General features: G+C 46.0%; 1 long non-coding RNA gene across 2 annotated transcripts; it reads right to left on the bottom strand.

Moving 5' to 3' along the window:
- Positions 1-806: 806 nt before the first annotated feature.
- LOC141947584 (uncharacterized) lies at positions 807-15132 on the bottom strand. 2 transcript variants are annotated; one of them, XR_012630205.1, is made up of 8 exons: positions 14890-15132; positions 13493-13582; positions 11221-11389; positions 7003-7084; positions 6530-6638; positions 3522-4257; positions 3193-3317; positions 807-1136 (listed from the first exon to the last, which is right to left on the bottom strand). It is a non-coding gene; the product is annotated as an uncharacterized LOC141947584 (long non-coding RNA). The 2 variants fall into 2 exon arrangements; XR_012630206.1 differs by lacking the exon at positions 3193-3317.
- Positions 15133-23885: the final 8753 nt, after the last annotated feature.

Here is a 23885-nt window from a genome sequence, read left to right as displayed (position 1 = left end):
CGCCGTTCTTTCACAGCCTCATTCTGCGGTGATGGAGCAGAGCCACTGTCTGAGTCGCGTTCAGGCCAGGCACGCTGGGTTTCCGCTGGTGGACCTCAGCCCAAGCAGTCTCAAAGCAAAAAGAAAGGGCTACGCCCTCCCGCTCTCTGCCCCATTTCCACAATTTGGTAATCCCAGGGGGAAGGGTGGGGACTGAATGGGCCAGAGCAAGCAAGCTGAAGGCCAGACAAGAAGAGAGAATTCTCTGCAAAGACAGACATTTGCACAGTGTTTCTGCAGGGGTAAATGCCAGAGGATGCACCAGGGAAATAATGGGGGGAAAAGGTGGCCCCAAATGAAGCAGCTTTCCCTCCAAAAAGACAAGAGGCCAGTGTGTGAGTAAGGTGGAGGAGGCGTTGGGGCCATGGGGGATGTCCTGCTCCACTCTTCACTAACCTCATTGCAGTGACTCAGACATTTGTCGTGGTTCCCCACTCTGTCTGGGTTCGAGTACCCCCCGGACTCTTCTCCCAGCCTTGCTATCAAGCACAATCAGTCCAAAAACAAAAGCTGTTGGTACTCTCCCAGGTTCTGCTCAATATCCAGATGTACTACATAAGTGAGACACTCAAGATCAGAATGCGGTGCCATTTCTAATAGATCCTTTGCACTTTTATGGCAGGGATGTCCCTGCCCTTTGAGTCCTGCAGTGGCTGGTTAATAATGGGACCACTTAAGTGCCTATCAGGAGAGTTTGTAACTAATGTGCTAGTGATGCACCTGCTTTTCATTATTCTCAGGCTCTCCGCAGACACAATCAGACACAATTGGCCATTCTCAAGGCACATTTATCTTTTGAATATGAAGGCAAGAGACTCAATTATTTTTTTCAAAAGTAAGCTAAGATTCTGGTGAGCAAATTAGTTATCCTCCCCATTCTTCTTCAAAATGCCATCAGGAGCCATCATAAGCAAATACTATCAATCACTATCCGTTTCATTCAGTCTGCCTGAGCTACCAGTAAGGATCCACATAGGGAAATACGTTGTCTCCACTCCCCACCCAAGAAAAGTCTCTTCAAAGCTTGGGCATGATTTTTGTAGTTGAGACTCCAGGCTAGATGCAATGTAACTAGGGAGCTCGGGTCATGTGTGAACCTGAAGGAGATGGAAGGAGAAGGAACACGTAAGTATCTATTACTGGTTGGAAACATAGGGCCCTCCCTTCCCCTTCCCCACCAACTCAAACAAACTTTGAAGCCATCCAGCCAACTGCTCTAGGTGGAAGAGAAACACACCCTGTAGCAAGTTCCTGATAGAAATTGGATCTCGGGCTCCCCTTTATAGTCCAGGAGCACTGTCACTAAGGCCAAGTTGCCTTGACTGTCTCATTTTTCCAACCTGCATGAACAAAAGTGTTTATTTAACACCATCTCTCCGGGGTTTCCTCAGCTCCCCAGTCTCCAGACCTCTCAGTTTACTTACAGCATCATCAGCTGCAAACTGATTAGTCCAGTCCCCTTCTCTTCTCCCCCATGGTTATCGCTTTTATTAACAGCAAGGGAGTGATAATGGGGAAAGATGATCAAAGCTCTTGGTATTAATGCAGGGGATTAATGGTATTTCTATTCCTGATCAGTGCACTCTCAGTGTGGAGAGGGAGCCGCCCAAATCAGCCTTTTCTGACTGAGAGTTGCTGCAGTGCCACTACCTAAATGGCTGCTGGCTAACGAGTCCGTTGCAGCTGGTTGAGGGAACAGCTCACTCACGTGAGGCTACTTCCCTCACAGCATAATGTGCCCAGGCTTGCATCCACAACAGCACGCAGGCACCTGATCTTGGATTTTAAACTGCTCTTGAGGCCTTGGGAACAAGGTCCACTGTTGAGGTCAACCCAGCTGGTGCTGAACAAACAACTGAACTGAAGTGGCCGGTTCACGCTGGGATTGCATCATGTTATTACAGTGGGGGAAACACAATTTACATCCTGATCTGGGACTTTGTGGAAGGTTCAGTGAACACCGCACTGGGGCGGGGGGGTGGGGGGGTGGGAGAAAAGACACCAAAAAAAATCCATGCCATGTTTTACATGTAGGCAGGAGACTGAAGTCCTCTGCAGCCATCCAGGGAGATCAGATGTGTTTAAAGCCACAGGGTATTGTATCTTGATTCCACTGAGATTCCAGCAGCCATTCAGCAGCAGGCAGGATTGGGGGAGAGGAAGCAGGACCGGCTGACCTTGGTCAGTCAAGGTTGCTGGCCACCACCAGCAAACCAAGGTGAAGAGGTTTCATCTGGCAGGGGCTGGAGACCAATGCAAAGAGCAAATGGAGAGTACTGGGATCAGGGGGACGGGTGAGAAACACCTTTGGAGATGCAGAATTTCACTTCACATGGAAGAATGAGGACACAAGGAAACTATCCACTTCTCTTCTGCCTCTCCTGAGCACTCTTTCATGGAGTACATGACCCTCCTCCTCAGAGAGCCCACAGATAGGCTCCATTGCAGCACTTGCTCCCAAGCAGAGAGCAATGCATGGATGCCCAAAGATGACCTGAGGAACCAAGGCAACTCCTTCCCAAACCATGCAGTCTGTGTAAATTAGCCACACTTCAATATTGAGCCAAAGAAGTTCATCCAAAGCCAGGGCATTCTCATAAATAAGTCTTTACAAAAGGCAGGAAAACAGATGTCTTGCTTTGGGCAGCTTTTGGTGTCAGCCCAGCAAGAAAAGAACAACCTGGGTTCGATTTGCAAGTTTGAACACTGACATCTGGGACATAAGGTGCTTCCTCATGAGAACTATTTGGACACTGGATGAGAGCTCTTCTTCTTAATTATTACTATTAAGAAATAAGGATCTTAAACAACACCATTTGTTTGCATATAATTTAGGGTCATTACTCCCTTCACAGCCAACTAGAATTATCTTTGACAATCTGCACAACTATTTCTTCCCCCCCCAGCCCCCTGTTTTTCATCACTCTCCGTCTCTCCACTATGCAGTGTAATAATGTTGTAAGGGTTTATTTATATCATCATAATTGGTTGCTGTGGAGACAATCATTATGTCACAAGTATAGGCCAGGGAGTTTTGGCTGAAGAATGAATTACAAAGGGGCCATGGAGGTGAGGCCTGCTGTTTTAGTGCACACTCCCATCCTCCCACTCACACCACGGACCATCTGCATCCACACGCGTGCCCAACTCCACCTGCAGATGTTGGTCCCACATGTGGCCATGCGTAAATACGAGCTGACTTGCTCTGGCAAAATCTCAGATCAGAGTTTTTTATCCACATAACAGGGCAGTGACAACTGAGGGGAGAGGAGACACAGCTGTGAACCACAGGAAAAGGTTGGAGTTGGGTGAGGTCAGGCACAGGGCAGCAATGATGCTCCCACCCCACCCCACCCACCCCCATTCTTTAGCCTCTCCCCACACACATGCACAGTAAAAATCCCTCTGAAGGGGGCTGAAAAGCCCTGGGTGACCCAAGGGGACAAATGAACACTCCACACAACCCCATTACTGTTACTCACCAAAGCTGTTGTAGATCATCTCACTGTCTCAGGCTTGTAACACAGCTCAACCAAGATCTACTTTTCTGCAGAAAACCTTTTGTCTCATAGGCTCCTTCCAAGGTCATGACACCTAGTACAGTGTAACAGCAGCTTGTCATATAAGATGATGTGGACTTCTTACACGCTGCATCTTCAGGATGTGTTTGTCAGCAGGTCATGGTCTGTTTGTGTCTTGTGTATAATCAGAAGGAGCAAGCAGAGATGAAAGCAAGTGTTTTCTTTGTGGGCCTGCATCCATCCAAGGTCAGCAAAATCACTAACAAACTGCCCTCCTAGCCAGATCTGACTGAAGGTGAATGTAGAAGAGCTGATTGGCATTAGTGGGCTCTGGATAAATGGAGCTGTTCGCCTTGGGATCGTGAGTTCAGAGGAAGGTCAGTCCACTGTTGACCACCATTCGTTAGCCTCTGGCAGCGACTCAACAATTTCTGTGAAACAAGGAGCCGGTCTTGGCTTGGGTCCCAGTGGAATGAGAGCTGGTGTCACTGCAGTTGCTGTCCTTGCTGGCTGGCTCCCCAGGGAAATAACAAAGCAATTCAGAGAACCCATCCTCACGGCTCAGCACCTTTCTGGGAGATCGCTCTGGAGTAATGAAGGGGGAGTTTCTGTTGTGTCTCAGTGTAGCGAGGCACAGAAATGACTGCTGAGCTCCAGCTCTGGTTGATGAGTGAAGACCAGACATCGCCACCAAAGACTTAAAGCAATGAAAAGCTCAAGTTAAAATGGGAGTGGTGGAAGAAAGGTCAAAATCTTCTGTGGAAGAAATCAAGAGAAAAGCAACCAAAATGTCTGCAGAGCGGCTGACATGTGAAGACAGGAGGTTGATGGTGAGGTTAGAGACTTGAGTGAGGACCCCTCTCTCCCCATGACTGTTGCCTGTTGAAGGGTGAAGGAGATAAGCCTTTTCCCACCCTCCTAGCCCCCTTCACCCCATGCCCAAAGCAGGTTCAGGGTCTGCAGCAGTAGAGCTGCCCTATAGCCCACTCCTCCGGGCTCCTGCTTTGCTGGGGCCATGTGAGACCCCAGGGAGGGAGGGAGGGAAATACTGGCCAAATGAACTGTCCAGGTGGCCTGTGGATCTCAATTTGAATGTCCCGGTGTATATTGAAATAAATACAATAAACCAGGTCACTATCACTTATGTGAAATTCGCTTATTGTTTTAAATCATCATTATCACCATCATAATTAAAATCAAGCAACAGCTTAAAGAAACTAATGAATATTTTTATACGTGAACTTATCACAGGAAAGGGGGGAAAAAAACGTAAAGTGAAAATGTGCCTGTATTGCTAATAAATATTATTGGAGGGACTCCCAGCTTTCCACATTACCACAGTGTGATATGATAGCCTATAATGGATTACTCAACTGCCCGAAGCCATTGTAGGAATAAATCCCTTTTAATATTCATGTGCGGTCTTTGAGAAAATAGATGTAAGCAGTTAATACTTTTCTATAGACAAAACAATGCAGTTTATCAAAACAAAATATGTGCTTGAAAACAAAAATCTCAAAGCTCCTGGACTCATTCTTTTTTTGCAAATCAGAAAGAATAGGACTCCCTAAAAGGACAATTTGGGTCACCATAGTGCACAGAAAGGAAGATGGGGAGGGACAGGATATTATCAAGGGTTGGTAGAAAGGGGCAAAAGGTGTAAGAAAAAATAACAAGTAGTTTGTGAATCTGTGGCTGTAAACAGGGCACTTAAGCAGGGTGTTGCAGGAGGAAGGTGTTGGCTGGCAGTGGGGCTGCTGGTTGCCCTCTAAAGCCCTCGCTGGGACAGGAGGGAGTATATGGGTGGCAGAGGAAGACGTGCTTTCCAGGAATGAGGTGCAGTGCTCTGTGAGGTGCAGGGATGCGAGGGCTTAGCTGTGTTTATAGGACAGTAAATGATATAGCAAAAGAGGTGAACAGGAACGCTTCTGCGGGGCCAGCTGAGGGCTGCTCCCTCCCAGCCCTCTGCTCCATCTTCTTGCTTTTCCTTTTGCAGCTGATCTATAAAACCTACCAGGTTTTTATCTCTGGTTTGTTTGGGGTTTTCTTTCTCCCTTTACACAGCGGAACAAGAGAAGCAGCAGTGCAGAGGAATCTTTGTGCCTTTTTGTGTGGTAGGGAGTGAGAGAAATGGAGGTTAACCCTTCCTGCCCCAACTTTTTGCAGGCAGTCAATGCTTGGAGGGGAAACCAGGAAGCAAAACCCTCTCAGGGACTGGAGGGAATGGCTGCAGCCTGCCAGAGGTGAAGGTGCAAAAATGAGAGACTTGATCTTACAGAATCAGGCGCAGCTGAGATGTGAACCCAACTTCTATTTGGCTGCCATGACCTGTGGCTATAAATGGCTGTAGATGCATCTGAAACTGTGAGGGAGAGAGAAGCAGAAACTCTTCAGTTCCCCTCCTGCTGTGAGATCTAGGCAGCGAAGACAAGCTAAAACTGAAGCATCAAGAATAAATAAGGTCCCCCTGGGACTCACGCTGCTTTGATATCTGTGGCTGCCTGGTGGGCAAGAGTTGACTCACACCTGCCTTCTGCTCGCCCGTGTTCAGAGGGAGCCTGTGATGACTCCCTTTGCCTCTGGCGCAACCACAGCAAAGGCAGCTCAAGGACTGTCTCAGATTGGGGTAGGCATGGTCCAGGCTGAAGGAGACACCATGTTCTTGAACCAAATTCAGCTCAAAATGTAGCCCAAGAAACCTACACTGCTCTGAATGCTGCAGGACTTGGCCAAAGCCATGAGTCTGCAAAGACCCACAGGGCACATAACTTGACCTTCCTGCCAAGTGACACTGGCTTCTGTGGAGCTGCTTGGAGGAATTCAGGATCGCCAAGTGCTGAACCAACCACAACACCCTGAGATGCTCCCATGTTCGAAAATACTTTCAGAAGGGGCACTATTTTTTAAGATATCCAGTTTTATAATTGTCATAATGATCATCGAGACAGGAAAAAAATCCATGAACTTACCATGTTAGCATGTCAGACCAATCCACTCAACCTGCTCAGATTTTATTCTCACAGTGGGGTTCCCCATCTGGGCAAGGCTTCAGCTGTGTAACCATTTACATTGCCAGCACTGTTGGAAAGATGCTGTAATTAGAAATATTCCAGGAACACTTGTACAGACATTTTTCTACATCTTTATTAATTTATTGTAACAGAAAGCTTGTCACTGTAAACACCAGGAGTGTCTCTTTAAATGCCAGATAGTTTTATAGGCTGTATTGGGTGAAATGAAAGTGGGCCAGCTTTATAGGTCATATTCTCCTTTGAAATGGAACAGGTCCAGGAGACAATTGGGAACCAGAATGGGAAAAATTCCTCCCACCCACCTCCTTCCAGCGCAGCAGAGGTGTGTCTTGTTTCGAAAGGGAAAGAAAAAGTTTCACCTTCTAATTGTTGTATTGAGTAGCTCATTGACTGCACTTTTTGTTCAATACCTTTTTTACGACTCAGATTGTCTAATCAAAGGCTTTTTCCTTCCTTGCCTTAGCTTTGCAGCCTGTAGCATTGATCCAAAATCTGAAACGAAAGAGGAAAACAGGCTCTGGGAAAAGAGAACACAATTAACACCCAAGCAGCTTCATTTTTTGGGGTGCCTTTAAACATCTTGCACCTCTCAGTCTATTCTGCCATTCTTTTATTTTCCCTTTTGTGTTCAGGAGGTTTCTTTAAGGAAAGCCTTTATCAGCAGCTCAGGGAGAAGATTAAAGCACCTGTCACAGAGAAACAGGTTACTTTTTGTGTCCGAGTTCTTAATCCACTTTATTAAAATGTTCCAAATCTTCCTTCAAGAGGAGAGATCAGAAGGCCATTTCCCTCTCACCCCTGGCATGCCTTCCTTCCGGATACTTGTGCTTCATTAGAGACTGAAAAAAAACAAAGTCAAGGCAAGGAAAAGAGAGAACAAGACTGCAGTGACTGGTTAATATGGGATGTGGAGTCTTCTACTTCATGGTCACTGATACTGTCCTGGCCCCAGGCTGGAAGCAATTGAAAGCTTTTCCCATCTGAAAGACACTTGTGTGAATCGAGTCAGAGATCTCTGACTATTTTTACCTTTGAGGTTCAAAGGAGAGAGCTTTGCAGTGAGCAAAGCCAAACATGCAGCCAGCCTGCTGTCGTGTTGCTGATAGCAGCAAGGAAAGGGCACAGAAAGGGTGAAGTTATTGGGTCTGCTTTGCTCTATACTCTACCTGTTCCCACAGACCTCGGGCCCGGTATTTCCCACCTGAAATAATGGATCTCTGTGGTTAATAAACCTTGATGGATTTTCTTCCATGACATTATCTAATCTTTTTTTCTGCATGTCCATAATCCTTCTCCACGCAAGCATGGCCCTTCCAGAGCAAGGATGAAGGGCACAACCTACTGCGTGTGTGCCTCTGATCTCTGGGGGTGCCCAGTGAGTCACTTTTTGTGATGTTTAGCTTGAAGGCTTTTGTACTGAGAGCCCTGGAAATTGTGTGATTCCTCTGGGCAGCCTTGGGAGATTCGTGGGGGAAACAAGCCTAGATCTGGTCTAAACCCTGTCTTGGATCTGCCACCATCTCCTCACCACAAGATGCTTCATCTCAACCCTCCTTTCCCTTCTCTTCCCCTCAGGCTTCTCACGTTGGATTTTCACAATTCATCTGCCCTAACCCAGAGACGTGGCCACAACATAGTGCAGGCAATCAGTGAGACACACCATCTCTGACGGTGAAAAACTGAAATAAGGATGAGACAGAAACCGCTCCAAGTAGCCATGATAGAGGTCTAATGAGGTAACTGCCATGATGGCTTTTCCATGTAGCCAGTCTTGGATTTAAGGGCTGCTTGCTTTGCATAAGTAGCTGCTATTTTGTAAAGCAAGAGTATATGATGCAGACACTCCTCACGTTTCCTCAGGGTACAATTACTTTCTTATCTGTCTTGTACTGCTGTTTCTCTTCAGCTGAAGTAAGTTCTCCAGCGTGAGACTGTAGGGTTAATCTTTTGAGTAGGGAAAGTCTAAAAGGGCTGAAGAAAAGCATGGCAGTCTAAGAGAGCAAAGAGCAAGGAGGTGACATCTTGGCAGGCAGAGACAAAGCGTAAGGTGTTCCTGAAAGACAACCACTGCATTTCCCATCAGTGCTGACTCATAAAATGGCAGGTTCATTAAAGGTGAAATACACACAAACTACAGCTTGAGCAGTTTCATAATCTGCAAAGCACCTATGCAATTGGCTTTTCCCCTGCATCTTGACTCTTCCGAGACAAGAGTATCAAAGTAATTTGATTTTAAAATGTGTCATCCTGTTAATAAAACTGCAGTTGAAGGCTACATTTTATTTATTATTCAAATTATAGTAGCTCTTCAAGGCCTTGGCTGCAACGCAGCCCTGTTTAGCTAGAGGCAGTCTGTACACAACTCGAGAGACAAGTCCCTTCTGCTTCCCATCCCAGAGACTGCCACATCACTGGGGGAGATTTCCAAAGGGCTGCAAAGGTCTAGGTGTGGGACCCTGTTGATTTCCCTGCACTCCAGTCAAGACGACTGGCATGCAAAATCTCCTCTCCAGTCAAGATGACTGGTGAGCACTGCAAGGAAGGGAGCCCAGAGCGAAGATCACTTGCAACAGGCTCCAGCCACTCAGTGTCACTGCTGTGCCTTAATCACAAATCATCCTTTTTCTGCTTTTATAGCAGGCTACTACCACGTTTTGTATCCACTGACACTCCTGTTCCAGGTACGGTACTGTACAGCAGTCTAGCCCGCGGCTATCTTGGTGTCCCATGTTTATCTAGTCTCTCCTGATGGCCTCCACAGCATATTTGCTCTATTTTCAAAGCCTGTTTTGAGCTGCTTTGAATTCCCTTTGTGCTTAGAGATCTGCCTCGCTCTTCGAGCTCCATGCACCCTCACCGGCAAGGTTTTTTAAAGCAAGGCCGTAGCTGGAAGTTGTCATTGATACGTGATGCAGAACAAAATCCAGCTCGCTCGAATGCAGCTAGATTGGCTCAGCGGGGCTGACAATAGATGAACTGGGTCTTATCAGCGGAGGGAGCAGATACGACACGGGAGCAGCATGCAGGGAGCAGATAGGAGCTCTGCGAAAGCGGACGGCCTGGCTGGTGAGAGTGGGGGGCGGCGGGGGAGGGATTTTTTTTTTTTCGTGGCTGTTTTTGAGGGTGTTGTTTTAAAGCTGGCACCTTTCTGACCACAGTCACTGCATTAATGGGGAAAAGAAGTAAAAGTGACAGACAACCCGATGGAGGAGTGCTGTGACAAAAGGTCTCAGAGGGCTGCATTTGTCCGAATGAGCCACTGCCTCCCTGGGCAATTTATCCCTTGCTCCAAATGCATTTTCTGGATTTAATGACAAGTTGGTGGCATTTCTGCAATTAATCTTATCAAAGAGAGGTGATTTTACATGGAGCTGGCCCTGTATTTCCTACCCTGTGTTTTTGTTTATGAGGAGAGGGGCTGCCAGCTGTCTCCCAAGTCAGGGCACAGCAGTTCATGGCAGTAACAGTGGGTTATTAACCAAGTGTCTTCTCCTGACATCTGAAACCAGCACAGCTAAAAAATACAACCTCAGATTGTCCTAACAAGCAATCTCCAAAGTGTAAATATGCAACAGTGAGAGAAAGTATTTCTTTGCCAGTGAAACACTTTAATGAGTGGATGGCTCAGCAAATCTTTTATGCAGCTGCTTTCCCCACTGCGGATACTGAGATTTATGGTAGGAAGGGAGGGGACAAATAAGCAACCGGGGGAGTGCTGTCCCTGTGTGGTTGGGTTCCACCTCATACTCTGGTTTGGCTGGCCTGATTCTTCTGCAACTCTCCTTTCCTTGGATAAACCATTAATAGTCCTCTGGGGACTTGGAGCCAGGAACAGAAGTGGCTCCCAGTGCCAGAAATCATGACTTGGCTGAGACACGAAGGAACAATCCATCCTTCCGATGGGGGTACTGATGACATATACCCAAAGCTTTTAACTATCAAGTGCTCTTTGAATACTGATGGCCTCTTTTGGAGAGAAGCAAAGAGAGAGAGTCAATGGAGATTATGTATTTTTACAATTCTGAGAAGCTTTTCCATATTCCCTTCCAATGGATAGGTTCTTAAGCTCTTCTTTCTGATGAATACTAGTCCCAAAACCAACATCACAATACCTGTAGGAATGAGATCCAAAAGAAACAACCTTTCTTCCTGACAGTGGTGGACTAAGAGGCGAAAGAATAATCCCAACATCCATTTTCCAGAAGGCCCTTCCTAATGATCATAACCGCCAACAGCAAAGTCTTTTTGCAAAACACAATGCTTAGAAATGCTATTAATAGGAAAAAAAAAACAACACACACAAAAAAATTATAAAAACCAGCACATTCTCAGCTGATTTACAAGCCCTCTGAGATTGTCCTTGAGCCATTCTTCCTGTCATGATGAAATTTTTCCCTCCCCTTGGACCCGAGCTCCCAGCTGGAGGAGAAAGCTCACACCATGACTTGCCTGTTGGCAGCGATGTGCTCATCTGGGGAATCTGCTGTACCGGTGACAATGTAGAGCAATCCTTGTTCTGACACCACATCATATTTTGAGCAATTTAATATCCATAAACCCAGTAATAGTCATCTTCTGACTTTGAAAAAAGAACAAAATACCTCTAAAAATTGTTGTCGTTACCATACCTTGATGTTGCAAACTGAGCCATTGAGTCTGTTAGTTGCTGGGAAAATGTTTATCCAACATCATCTCCAAAACCACTTTTTGATTCATACTTGTTTGCAAAGGCTCTGAAGAGAGATCAGCTGGACACGAAGACTTGAAAAAAGCTCCTGAAGGAATGTGAAGGTCTTGCTGCTCAGGACACACAGATAAAAACATCAGCAGAATACATAAGATGCTTTGCACTTTCCCTATTTATCCAAAAAGCTATTTTTGTTTATTAAAACCTAGTTACTAGCTGCATCTCGCCAATAACCTGGAGTGCTTGCTTGGTTAATTTAAGCAAGCAGAGCTTTGACGAAGTAATTTTACCGTCCTCAGGGATCTGCCAGCTTATGCCGGTCTTCACTATTTCAGATGAAATTGAGTTAATTTTCGCTGAAATTGCTTCTTAGCATACAAACACATTCCCCATCATAGCAAGCTTATGCCTCTGCAGCTCTATTATTCTTTAATTTACACACCCCGGCAGCGAGGGATTAATGCCTGAGACATACAAAAGGCTACAGTGTGGAGAGGAGAAGGGAAGGAGAGAGAGAGAGAGAGGAGCTCTGCAGGGAATAGGTAATGGTGTTTCAGTTTTATAGTCAAAACATTTAAAGTTTGGCATTAATACGGAGTCAACTCTCGTTGTCCTTTCACTCTGAAAACGCATCATCTAAAGTCTCAAGGCAGAAAACATCTCAGCTGCTCGGTCAGGCCAGAGATGATGGCAGGCCCCTGCAGGATTGCCAGGTTGAGAGGGCAATCACCGGGATATTACAAACCGCTCCACATCAGGAACTGATTGCGGGGGGTCAAGGCGGTGTGGAGCAGAACTGCACAGGAAGGCCAGATTTTGCCTTTGCATCTTCCACAGTGCTCTTCCTTCAAACAGGAGTTTCTCTGGGAAAATGCTGCTGCCAAGGCCCTGGGGATGCCTTCAAATGCTCAAAAATTAAAATACTGGGTTCTCATAAGCATCCAGACAAAAATATAACTAGTGCCAAAGCACCTGCAAATGGGTGGAAAAGGGGGATTCCACTATCTGGCTTTTCCAGAGAACAGGCAGAAGTGCCAAGTTCAGCAGTCCCTGCAAAGACTCAGTGAGATTCTAGGGTAGCAGCATTTTCAGCTAGTCCCTGCTGATGATTGATCAGAATAGCAATTAAGCTTTTTTAATGTTATCACTTCAGTTTTCCTTCTTTAATTAAACAGCTAACCATTGCGTCTTTTATTGTATACACCTCTGAGGTATATGCATGTTATTAGATAAAATATGGCAGTCACATATCATGTGCTGGCATACATGTATAATGAGATGTTTAAATTCCTTACCTTCCTTTGAAGGTCTGCCCTTCCTTCCCCTTCCCCAAGTACTACCAGTGCCGCAGCAGTGCTACAGTACATACCAAGACCTCATGCCACTGCTACGCATCCTACGTCCACACAAAGATGTTAACGCTTTCTCCTTGCTCCCCTCTGCTCATGAGAAGCTCTCTATCAGCCTGTGTTAATATTCTGCCTTCAAATCTTTTCTTGTTTCCTCCTTCACCATGATGCCTACCAAATCTGGACACCACAAGGAGGTTGCTGACCTGCTGAACTACTGCATCTTACACTAATTTATCTCATTGCTGTCTAACATCCAGCTGTTCTTCCTGGATTTTTATTAGACGGTAAGCTCTTGTGCCTTTGGCTTGAGCATCCTGTCATCACGGGTGCATGCCATAAAGTCTACAAATTTAGCATCAAAGAAAGCTCACTCTTGGGCTCCGAAGCAGGGCAACTGTATGAAATATGTTCTTGTATTTGGAATCTATATCTTGTGATATACAAGAGACCAGACAAGGAGGGTTCCCTCCAGGCAAGAACTCTTTGTATCTTCAGCCTGAGAGATAATTGAGTGAGATATTTTTTCCTACAGAGTAAAACAGACCTCCCAGCAACCATGGCACACCAGTTTGCCTTTCAACGGCTCCCCAGGGATCATTTTGCCCTTTTGCCAATGTCCCAGATCTTTGGCTTTGAGATGAGCGGAAGGAATATTGTTTTTCTCCCCAGTTTGTGGGCAACACTGTCCCCTTTCTACCGCCGGAATGACTGCACTCGAATCTGCCTAACACTAACACATGAAGTTTGTTTCCTTTATTGGGCAACGTTCCCTCCTGAGAACTGCCATTGGTAGCTGTGGATAGCATAGCAGTGGGGAAGGAGGTCCTCAATGTGAATCATGTTGAAGAAAATGGAAGGTACCTCACCAACTTGCAGGGCTCATACCAGCTCTGCTGCATGGCTGGGAAATCCCAGCTGCTGGAGCAAACCCTTGTTGAATCCAGGAGTGACCTGTGGTGAGAAAGGAGATATTATTTTTTTGCTCTAAAGAGAGATTCACGAGAAGCTCCTGTGCAGTCAGGGCAAGACCAAATCCAAGAACAAGAGAAATGCCCTTCCCATTTGCAGAAGAGGGAAAGGAGGAAAAAGCAGGAGAAAAACGTTAACAGAAAAACTACTCCATTGAGGTGAGTGGTAAATACTGAAAAGCACAGGGTGCTTCCAGCCACCTGCAGCTGGGGTCCAACTTGTATCAGCTGGTAGAAATTCCCTCTGTTGGATCTGTATGACCATCTCCTGAAAACAGCAGAAAATCAGCCTAAAAAGTTATATTAAACCAGTAGGGCAGGGTAGCACCAGCAACATGCCAACAGCAAGGATGAATGGGACCAGTGGCTCAGGCAGGTTATACTTTGTCCTCCCTCTGCCACCCAGGAGCAACTTCTGCCATTTTCCCAGCAAAGTTATTTCAGAAATCAACTCCTTTCAGCTCAGCTGACTTTTAGCCTCATGCATTTTTATACACTCTCTGCAAGAACGAGAAGGATATTTACATTTTTTAATAAGCCTGACAGTTTGAAAGTAATTGGGGATTTATAATGGGTTTGTTTAGGTCTTTTTGTCCACTTGAATTCCAACTGCTAGTCTTAGGCCTAACAAGCAATACTATCTCTATGGTGATGAGGGAACCTCAACAGGAGGTCCTGAAGCCAAAGAGGAAAGCACTGGCATGTTTTGTTATGTGTTTTTTGTTTTTGTTTTTTTTTCCTTTGAACGTGCATTTTAAAGCAAAAACAGCATAACAAAATTAATAGCAAGAGCAGAATTCCTCCAGCCATCCAGTGCTCATAACTCTGGCTTCTTCCGCTGGTTCTCCCAGAGGCACGTAAGCTGGTGTCTGATAGCTATCAAGGTTTGTTTTTTTCCTTCCTGCAAAGATTTGCATTTATTTATTCTATTATGGTTCTAAAATGATCTTAACCCTGATTTTTCTTTTGGGGGAATCAGATGTTTGGTGGTGAGGATGGGATTAACCTGCAAAACTCAAGGTCTGGGATCTGATTCCTGCAGCTGAATCTCAAAGACTCAGTCCTGCTTATTCCTGAAATGAAAAGACAGCTGTACCAGGTGAAGGAGAGAAAGGAGTGAAAGCTGAGAAGGGATCTGATCCAGTTGTGATAATGGGTTTTTCAGTGAGCACTGCCATCAAAAACTCCCAGGAGTCTCTTTAGCTTCCTTCACGTAGCTGAGGGACACTACTGAGACTGCAGTGCCGATTTGTCCCAGGATCCTCTAGACAAGGGCTGCTGACATATTACCTGTGACATGCTCTCAGCCTAACTTTCAAATTGGGTCCTTGCTTCTTTGTGCCTCGGTTTCCCACCTTCTTAAGAGAAGAAACAGCCATCCCTGTCTTCTACAAAAATAAGGATAAAAATGCAAAAGAGATCAGCGGGGCTTGGTGTTGAAGTGGGAAGTGTCCATCAAAACCCAGCAAAAGCCAGCAATAATGGGGAAAAAAAAACCCAGGACTAGCACTGACACCCCTGATCAGCAGACAGCAGCACACGGGTTCATTCCAGCGTAAGCCAGCACCAAGCCGTGGACCTACCTGACTTTGGCAAGGGCAGAGCCTCTCAGTTGATGTTTTCTCCTCCCTCTGCCTCAGACCCCCACAGCATGCTGGGCACACCAGGGAATCACTTCCCATGCCCCATGTTGCTATTCTTTTCTCAGAGCAGCTAAAGCTGTGGAAGGAATGACCTTCGTAAGCAAAGCAAAGAGGAGTGGAGATGTTGTCATTTGCCATTGCTCTTGCTTGCTCTGGACTGAGTGCTTTGGGTTGAAACCCATGCAAGATATACAGCCACAAGGTAGTTTTCTCCACCGGGAGTGCACTCTTATTTCCTTCCCCTGTGGAACAAAGAGAGACAAAAGGGACAATACCTGCTCCGAATATTTCTTAGCTCCCACAGCCCCAGGGAGGGCTTCTCCAGCCCCATTGCAGCAGAGAGCTTTAGGAGACATTCCTCGCCCTGCCACCGCCTGCAGTGCCGCCCATTCCTTGCTGCACCTTCCCAGCAAACGCGTGGTTTATGCAATGATGCAACAGGTCTCAGCACCCTGTGGACGGCAGCAGGCAGGGAGGGGGCTGCAGGCAGGGAGCTGCAGCTGGTGGGACATGCTGAGGGAGGGGTGGAAGAAGGCTCAAAGACAGGGAGAGGAGATAAAGAGATATGGGGTGGGAATGGGAGAAAGGCGGCAGGGGGGAGAGGGGAAAGTGGGAAATGAATTGAAATGAGTTAGAAATTTCCAGGCAGACGAGCTTGAGCATTCAGCAGCTGAGATGTGGGGCTTCATTAGTACAGACCGACGGAAGATAGAGACATTAAGGAAGGAAATGTGTGACTCACAGGGGAAAATGAGAAAAACAACACACACCATAGCAGCTGCTCCGTTTACTTCAATTAAAGAACAGCTCAAAGGGTATGTTAAGGGGAAAGGAGGGGGAAGCAAACAAAGGCACAAACAACAGAAAAAAAGCCAACCAGATGAAGCAACTGTTACCCTCAAGCACCTAAATGAATTGACTCAGGCATTTGAACACGGAGCCAGCGTTCCTCACCCTGTGCCTCCGAACAGGGTCTGAGCTGCTTGTTCTGCAGAGCCAGGCTGCGACAGGAGCTGCGGGCCAGGGGCTGCGGTGCCACCCAAGGACCGTGGAGCCAGGCACGGGGCAGCCAACGCTCACAAAAACACCATCCCAGCTATCAGGTGGGGAAGGGGAAGGCTCCCTTAGCATAGCTCAGTGACACCTTGGCGAGCAGGACATCCCACTACACCTACATCACCAGCCACAGCGTGTCTGAGCAAGGAAGGGAAGACGGCAGCAGTGGGTGCGTTAAGCCCAACCGTGACCCACAGCAGAGCTGTGTTGCTCTTGGTTCCAGGGTGATGGGGGATGCTGCCGCAGCCTCTTCATCCGCTCCGTGCCACCCCACAGCCATCCCAGCTCACCTGCCCCAGGCTTTGCTGCCAGCAACAGCCAGAGCCAGACAGCCTTTTGCAGTCACCTCATCAGCCACCATGCCTGGCTGGGATGGGAACACTTCTGTTACCTCCTCCTGTGGTGTATGAAGATGCAAAGAGCTCACTGAGATTGGCTTGTGCTGCTTTTCTGGAAAAAAAGGTTGACATTAATTCCAGGCAGAGACTTTAGTTATTTCAGCCACACTGGACACACTGGTGGGAACATGCTGGTATTGGGCAAAGAGTAGAATGAACAAGGTGACTCCTGTCTCTTCCTTCCTCTGCTCATTGCCAACCCTAATTTCTCAGACCTCATGAGCACTGAGAAATGTTATAGTAAAAATTTCATGGATTCCACTGAATCCTGTTTTCAGCTTTCAGGTGATAAATGTTGGAAATGAAGAACGAAGTAGACCAAGAAGAGCAAAAGTGAGCCAGTTCCCTGGCAGTTTCCTCCTTGCAGCTTCCACCAGGACAAAAATGTGTTAAGGATTTATAGAGGAAAAAAGTTTTCTGTTTAGAGCCCACTAACTGCCATAGATATCTGCTTTCTTTACTGGTTCCCTCACGTAAGAGGTTTATCGCTTTGCTCCAGCTGTGACACCAGCCTGCAAGGGTTAGTTGCTTTACTTGCTTGACTGAAGCCTCAAATCTGGAGGCTACTGGGTCAGTCCCAACTCATGGCCTTCCCAGATGATCAAGACAGACAACTTCACAATGTCAGAAAAGGTCTGCTTTCATTTTTGGTTGGGGAAAATCTCTGTTCAGATTTTATCCTTCCCTCCTTATCTTTGTGGATGCTTCCCAATTCCGGGATACAGCAAATCCATGACCCTTGGCTGATTCATTCCCTATACAAGCAGAGCAGTGGATTTCATGACAAAGTCCCATGGTCTCAGGATAATTACCTGCCCAAAGTCTCAGATGGAGCGCCTAGATACAAGCAAACTCCCAAACTCCTGACATTTATCACTCTAAAGAGCAGCCAGCGGAAAAGCAGCCCCTATCAGATAAGAGGTGTCAGTCAAGATTTCAGTGTAGTTGGCTGCAGCTTGAAAAGGACACATCACAGTATATCTGCAGAACGAAGTGTTGCAAATGTTAAATCTCCACAGTGTGGGAATTAGCACAATGGATCCCATCTCCATACGTGATAATGGGAAACTCATAATTCTTTTACGTGAACTTTAATGCCAAAAAGTTGCCACAGAGAACCGCCGAGGACACAAGGGCTTTTTCTTCAAAGTTTCTGAGACAGGCAGCATTAAAAGTGTTTGCTTTGAGCTGGCTGTGTGTTAAGCTTCCTCTCTGTCCCTTCATCTCTCCCCAATCAAGCTGTGTCTCAGTCAGCACCCAGTTGTTAAATTCTAGATGGATTAAAGAGCATGAGAAAGTGCTTTTTTTAGGAAAGCGATGTTTATCCATCACTCATCTGGGTGAGTGCTAAACGTCAGATCTTCTCTTCCTCTAATGATCATTGCATGGCGGTGCATTCAGAGTCTTTGCTTTGCACGGTAGTGGGGATGTTTGATCTAAAGGCTTCTCTTTGCCCAAGATTAAATCTGAATTTGGATCATCCTTTGGGGTCTAATTGTGTAGGATTTTGGTGGCAGTGCAGCAGGGCCACAAAGCATGTTGGCAGGAAGAAGAGGACAGGAATTTCCCAAATGACCTGACAGAGCCCGGGAGATTTCAGTAACATTTTGGGCAGAGGAGAAAATGAGGTTCAAACACAGAAAAAACAACTTTCCTTGTTCAGTGATAAAAATGAAAAAAGAGGGAGGATAATCTCTCTAATCAAATTCCTAGAATTCGTGCAGGCTTCCAACTAATGCCAACTTAGAAGAAGCAGTGACCGGTTTCAGACCCTCTCTGATGGAGACGTGGGTGGACAGGGATCAGACTGACAGTAAGTTCCTCAAAACTGCAAAGTTTCAACACTGCATTAGGCATAATTATACCCGTCAAAGATGACATACTCCTGAAAATTTTCTGTTGCAGAGCTAATGGCAGAGGGACTCTTGCAAAACCCTCCACATAATTTCTGGATGCCTCAGGCCTTCAGAAACTATCTTGACAGGCAGATGATGTTTTGCTGTGCAATGGGAGTCTCTGGTTTAACTACAGTGGTGTTGGACCAAACAGTTTAAAGCACCTTTGCTTTTCTTGATCTGGAAAAGTCCACTCTTTGCATTTTGGGAGTGTCACCACTTAAAGAAATACAAGCAATTTCATGTCATAAAATAACCACCTGCCAGTTAGCTCCTCTGGTCTGTAACCTTCACTAAAGGGCAAACACTTCACCACAGCAAGGAAACACATGATGATGCAGGGCTTCTTGGTAAGACAAACACCTGCTTCCCACCTTCTTGACCCTTCAAATGACTTCTACAAAAAAAAGAGAGAGATTTTCCAAAAGACAAAAAAGTATCCCTGTGTGGGACCCAAGCACTGTGCTGATGGTAGCCAAGCAATACATGCAGTAGCTGCAATATCACTCCCTGATTCAACTTCTTGCCAGCCCAGCAGTGCAAAGATGTCATGAAGTTCCCCCCAGAATAGCAGCTTTCCTCTCAACAAAAGAAAACTCAACCAGATTAAGGCTAAATAGGAAGGAAAGGCCTGTGTCAGAGCAGGACAGACACCACAGGGCTTGCTACAGCTTCTCCTCAGCTCTTATCCTAGTAGATCCCAGTGCCCGCCCTGCCCAGGTGGATCTGAAAAACTGTCTTAGAGATCCTAGGTGAAGATAGACTGTGTCATATAGATACTAGCATGAGCCAGAGCTAACACACACAGGTATGTCCACATCACAACAGAGCCTGCTAACCACACAGCAGATGAGGCTTTTTGTCCTGACCAGCAGCACTCCCTTCATTGACACACCACGACAGGCTTCCAGCTCCCACTTCACGTGCCCTGGGGAGCAGGAAGGTTGGCACCCGGTGCCAAAGGATGGAATGTTGAAATCCTCATCCAGCTGAGATGAAATGGAGAAGGGATGGAGCACGCCAAATGCAGTGAGCCCTAGGTAAAATGCTCATTGTCTTCTCTGGGAGCTGGGTTTGAATAAGAAGGAGAAGTTCTGGATTTGGCAGACTGTCTGTAAAACATTGCAGAACGACTGCTATGTGCATGCAGCTAGTTTTCATGCATAATATATATAGGAGCACAACATATGTTTAAAGCATCAGGCAGTCAGGCCAATCTTGGATCAGACTATAAAGCTTTCCTACAGTGTTGCATTTGTTCTAAACAGATGCATTTCTCCTTGCCCCCCTCCTCCTTCCCAGCTTCCCAGCCTGCCAACACTCACTTAAAAGGAAACCAGGTGTCCATCTTTAAAAAAATAAATAAATCAGTATCCAAAGGAATCTGTCCAGGAAGAAAGTAAGTGCCCATCTCTGTTATTTTTGTTTCAAACAGGAAATATGTTGCCCAACAAACTAACAAACGAACAAACAAGAATCAAAACAAGAAAAAGGGAGACACAAAACTCATAGGAATTAGGTTCTGAATTCTGCAAAGCCAAATGCTAATCACACCAGTCCTCAAATGTACAGAACAGATGAATTCAAGAACAGAAAGTGCGCCAATGATAGCAGATATGCTCTGGATGAAACATGTCCTGCATTGGTTATGAGAAGGGCTGGATGCTCTTGTCTTTAAAGTGTATGGTTTGATTTTGTGTTAATTCATCAACAGCATCACAGATCTCAGGTGCTCGTCTCCACTCATTATAGGTCCTTTGCATATATGGTTGGAAAAGAACCACCATCTGATTTGTCTCATTGCTGGTCTCTGCTGTCATGGTGTTACCGTGGGAGCTTTTGGCAGACCCCTCCATGGATCAGGAGCACTGCTGGGCCCTGGGTGTCTCGTGAGCAGCTCTGCCAGCTGGGAGGAGAGCCCAGCATCTCCCAGTGTGCCGGGTGTTGGCAGCGGCTGGGCAGGAATGTGGAGGAAACCCAAGGCCAACCCACCTTGTGCACATCACCCTCAGCTGAGCAAGAGTAGCTCTATCCTCCTGCAATGCTTCAAGAGACATTGCCTCCATCAGTCCCTGGGCAGAACAGCAAAACCACCTTGCAAGGTGAAAGCCAGCAGGCTCAGCAGCAGAGCAGCTGGGAAACACTCGCAGCTGGCTCCCTATTCTTCACATGGAGTTCCCTCCACTCGTGTGAGCTCTTAAGGCCATGTTTTATATCCTAATTAAACTGAAAGAAAAGGAATTGGATAACAGTCGAAAAGATTTGCAAGCTACATCTATTTCACAAAATGACTCATGTTCCCACTAGTGTAGCTCATCAGGTCCAGCACATGCTCTAATGTGTGGGACTAATAGATTTGTAACAGTGATATCTAATATGAGTCTGTTCCGGTTACATACTTATCATGGGTCCTCGCAGGCTTTCCATCAAAGCTGCTGAATGAAAGCACTTTTTATTAAAGAAAGAGGAAAAAAAAAACCCTCTTTGCCCATAAATCGTTCAGCACATTAGCCCACAAAACAATTCACTAAGGCAAGGTCATATTTCCCTTACATTAATTTAGATCCTTGGAAAGTTCAATGAGATGAGAAGACAAGACAAAACACAAGAGGCTGTGTCTTTGGCTGCCATGAATCAGCGTTGCTTCCCATCAGCTGAGAATCCAACCATATATTGAGAGAGAGCTATAGGAAATATATAACAATTTCTTTACAGTCTTGGGGTCTGGTAATGATGATCCATATGTTGCCTTATTACTTGAGAAGGGAGTGACTACAGGGACAGATGATACTTGGCAGGTGAGAGCAGCTTTTACAACCCCTTGGGAAAAGCCCTTTTGATTTCAGCAGGCTCGAGTTTGTCCTGTGGTGTTGGGGGTCACCACGATTAAGTGGAGGGGAAAATATTTTGTTGCTTTGGTTTTTTTCCAGGCGGTATTTCGGTGGGGCAAGTCCTGATGCCAGTCACAGCAGGGAGTAGGACGTGACAAATCCAGTCGCTGGGGGACAGGCTTAAGTGAAATATAGTTGTGATGCTGCTGCTCTGCCTTGCAGTTATCTCCCATCCACTGCTCCGAACAGCAAGGAAAGCTGCCAGCTCTGAACCCTGTACTGTGCGCTGTCCCTTTGATACCGCAGCGCTCTCCTTCATGTTTACACCCTTCAGATATTTTTAGGCTTTTTTTCCCACACACAGAAGTACACGTTGTCATCTCGTAGCCTCGTTTAGCTGTTTGAGGCTTCCCACATAAATCATTTTTTCCAAACGTCTGATCATTTAGTGATCAGAAGGCAGAAGGGGTGGTCTGGTTGCTCTTCTTTTAGCTTCCTCCCAGGTCTCATTATCTGGTCACGTTGTGGTAGCCGGGACCAAGCGTGTGGTTCGTTTTGAGGACAAATCAGAACCACACAGGGAAGGGCTGTTTCCTTCCCACAGCATAATTTGCCTCCACAGAGGCAGATGATTTTATTTGCAGTAATATATTATTTCAGACTGATCTCCAATTTGTCATCTACTGGCACCTCAGGGACCCTTGCTGTACCTTACCTGGAACTGATGGAAAATAAGTTGTCAAAACTGTTAATTTCTGACATAGTTGGAGGAGGTGGGTGTTCCTTGAAAACACCTTATGGTTTAGGATGAATGCTTTTTTGGTGGAGGGAGCTTGATTTTTTTTTTTAAATTATTTTTACAATAAAAGGCAATCTTCTCCCCAGGGAAATAAGGTTTTCATCTGCTTCACTTTGAGACCTTCCAAATCTTTTCTTTTTGTGAGTTGTCTCAACTATTTTGGATAGCATTCTTGCACATAGACATATTTGGCAGGTTTAACAGCAAGAAAATATCAAATTACAGTAACGGATTTGTGGGCACGGTCTGGTCCAACTAGACAGACATCTAAGCACTTTAAAGTGTTCTGTCAAATAATTATTCCCTTAAAATTTCATTCTCCATCATGGTCATGTTGTCGATCAAATCCTTGATCCTTCCTTAAAAATTTCTCAAAACATCCTTGTTATCCCACTCAGGCACCGTTAAAACAAGCCACTCAGATCATGAAATACAAATGCATTCAACCCATTATTCTGGCAAGAAAAAGCTGTTTCAGGCCAAATCCAATTACATACCATGTTTGTAACTTCATTCCAGACAACCTTTGGAGACAGACAGGTCCATCTTAGCCGTTATGTGGCATTTAACAAAAAATCTCCTACTGCCCTAGTCACTCCACCCCATCCCACCCTTGCAATGAACTCCAACAACTGGCAGATCCGCGTTGGCTGTTGACACCAAGGTGAGAAGTTGGGTGGTTGGGAGGAACGTGACAATAACCAGAGTCTTGATGAGATCTCCCCTCTTTGCCCGCCTCTGACCCCCAGCACTTCCCAGCACACAGAGTGGCTCCCAGGGCAGTGACTTCACAACCGGGACCCGACCGTGGGTTAGCACTTCACTCTTCATTGGGTATTAAGCCCGTCACTGTACATGACAGGTCTTGCCGCTGTGAAATGCAATCCTGCCTCTTTACGGGCTCCGTGGGTTACGGAGGGTGGTGGGTAACCATAGAAACGATGTTGTAAAACAGCATGGGAGTTGACGTGTAATAAAGTGCTACCACCGTGCAACACCTGAACAGAGCCCTTCAGGAGAGGTCGTTATGGATGCGCCTGTAACAGGTTTGGGCAGGGATGTCCTGTGCAGAAAGTCAAGCACGGGCTAGAGGACAGAGTTAGCATGGGAAGGCAGCTACCAACCATTAATGCAACTTAAAGTCCTTAAATAAAAACCCAGAAACTCACTATATTTACACTGGTTTTCATTCAGCTTCTGAAAGCAGCAGGTGATGCTGTGCTCTGTTCTCTGTCCCTGCACATCCTGGGGGCTGCGTTCACAGAAATATCCTATGAGCATGTGTAGGACCCTGCAAGCCTGGTCAGAATTTTCTAGAGGAAATCCTGGCTCTTCTTGGCTTGTTCCAAAGACTGGTTCATGTATGGAGAACATTCTTCTAATTACACAGAAGTGCTTAAATATCAGCTATCCTAGAAATAGTGGTATTCGGTAACCTACAGTAACCCGCAGAAGCAGGTTCACAGATAAACATCATAAAAATATCAGTTTCTATTCTTTCAAACAGAAGTTGAATGCCAATGGTACTCAGACAGACATACCACACCAAGGACCTTTCCATTTTAACACTGTCTTGACTGTTTCTTTCAACACATTCCCATGAATCTCAGTATTCTGTGGGGACTGGAGAAGGTACAACTATAAAAGCCATGGCTTCATTATTC

The sequence above is a fragment of the Strix uralensis genome, chromosome 10, assembly GCF_047716275.1.
Source record: "Strix uralensis isolate ZFMK-TIS-50842 chromosome 10, bStrUra1, whole genome shotgun sequence".
In the NCBI taxonomy this organism is placed as follows: Eukaryota; Metazoa; Chordata; class Aves; order Strigiformes; family Strigidae; genus Strix; species Strix uralensis.
This window is presented reverse-complemented; position numbering and strand designations above follow the sequence as displayed.